This window comes from Plasmodium gaboni, chromosome 5 (assembly GCF_001602025.1).
Source record: "Plasmodium gaboni strain SY75 chromosome 5, whole genome shotgun sequence".
NCBI lineage: Eukaryota > Apicomplexa > Aconoidasida > Haemosporida > Plasmodiidae > Plasmodium > Plasmodium gaboni.
Window position 1 is genome coordinate 613,621 of NC_031485.1, and position 2,723 is coordinate 616,343.

The window sequence follows — 2,723 nt, forward strand, 5'->3', positions numbered from 1 at the left end:
AATACAAATTAAAATAATTCATATAGTAATAATCATTTGCTAATATGAACTATATTTATATATATATATACCAAAAAAATAAAATAAAACAATTACACACATAATTTTATTTTCATTTTAAGAAATTTTTATATTTTCATATATTACATATTTAATTTAACTTTTTGTTCCTATATAATTGTATATATATATATATATAAAAAAAAAAAAAAAATCTAATTATTTATTTATTTTTTTTTTTTTGTTCATATAATTTCCATTTCACAAAAAAAAAAAAAAATATACATAAATATAAATATATAAATATAAAAATATATATATATATATATATTTATGCTTGTTCACACATGTTATATATTTGTATTCCTTAACATATTCTATATTATCACATCACAATGTGTATACTTTTATATATATTTTAATATGTAACATTTGTAAAAATAAAAAAAAAAATGTAAAACTAAAAAAGGTAAAAATAAAAAATAATAAAAAATAAAGTATAATATCATATATATTTACTTTTGTCTACATAATTATTTTTTATTAATGAGTTTTCATTTTTTATTATATAACATCAAAACGGTTGATGATTACAAAATAATTTATTAATATATTATACATAGTTATATATATATATATATATATTATAATTATGTATACACATTAATTTGTATATACATATATATATACACATGTAGGCTCATAAATATATATCCATCAAGCTTAATCAAAATAAATAAAACAATTATTTCTTTATATATTTGTTTAACACTTAATATATATTATATATAATTTGTTTTTTTGCGCTAGCACATAAAAAAATACATATGTACATATCATAAATTTGGGGAGTGTACCATAAAAAAAAAAAAAAAAAAAAATATATATATATATATATACATATATATATTCTTTTTATGTATATATTTATTTATGAAAATAATGTAATATGATTTTCCTTATAAACTCTTTATTTTTTTATTTTTTTTTTATATTACTCAGATTTATTATTATAAGCATATATATATATATATATATATATATATATATATATATATGTATGTATGTATCAATGTATGTACATTGTACTTATATATTCATATATATTAGTATCATGAAAAAAAAAAAAAAAAAATGAAATAACATATACAAAAAACACAATTGTATTATATAGTAGATATAATAAATAATCTCTCAATTATTTATTTCATAATATATAAATAAAATATGTAATATTTTATACAAGTTGTATTTGGACATTTAAAAGGTTGATACATTTCCTTTCACATAAAGAAGGGATATTTAAACCTTATATATTAGCATATTGTTATATATCACAAAAAAAAAAAAAAATACATATAATATATATATATATAATAAAATATACTTATATGTACATATATGTAATAATATATTTTATATCATTTGTAAAAAAAAAAAAAAAGAAAAAAATATATACAATAAAAATTATAATTATATGAAAAACGAAAAATTATACTTGTAAAAAAAAAAAAAGGAAGAATATAATTCAATAGTTTAATTTGATATATATTCCTTATAACCACATTTGGTATAGATCTTAAAAAAAACTACACATATATAATATATATATAAATATGTAATGTATGTCTTCTTTATTTTTTTTTTTTTTTTTTTTTTAATATGCGTAATTTATTATATACATATAAATATATATATATATATATATATATATATATATATATATTTGTTTATTCATTTATATCATGCAAGATATAATAAACTTTTAACATCTATCATTGAACGCATATATTTTTGTCCATGATTTTTCACTAAAAAAATATGCACATGCTTAAAAAAATATATTATAATAAAAAAAATAAATATTTATAGATATATAATAATTTTTATATAAGGTGACATATAATTTAAATATGTCTTAAACTCAGCTCATTTCAAGGTCTTTATATATATATAATATATATAATTCATAAAATATATAAACATTTAATAATCTTATCCATAAATATACAATATATATTACTTTTCATATATAAAAAAAAAAAAAAAAAAATATAAATATATATTATATATATATATATCTTAAAGGTGTAAATTATGTAAAGGTAATTTCACAAGTAGTGCAAAAATTACTAAGAATATTTTATATACAAAAAAAAAAAAAAAAAAAAAAATTAGTAAAAAATGAATTACTTTTTAAACATTATTCTTATCTCATTATTTTTTTCTTTTCATATATCATATAATTTATTAAGAAATACATAAAAAAAATATGTTTACATAAAACAAAAAGATAATATTTATAATATAATAAAAAAAAAAAAATTTTATTTTTGTTCTAAAAAAAAAAAAAAATAGTTTATAAGATATAAATTATTTATATATAAAAAAAAACAAAAAAAAATTTATTTATGCTAATTCATAATTCTTATATATCAATCATAAAAATAAAAATAAAAAAAAAGTGTAATATTCTTAGCTTATTTTAATAAGGTGCTTTTTATTTCGTGTGCATGAATTTTTTTTAAAACAAAAAAATAATATAATTTAAGGAGTTAATAAAAGGTTGCACATGTACCAGCAATGTTTTTTTCTTTTATGTTAAGAAACTCTCATCAAAAAAAAGAAAAAAATAAAATGATAAAAATATAAAAATTATGAATTAGCATAAATAAATTTTTTTTTGTTTTTTTTTATATATAAATAATTTATATCTTATAAAC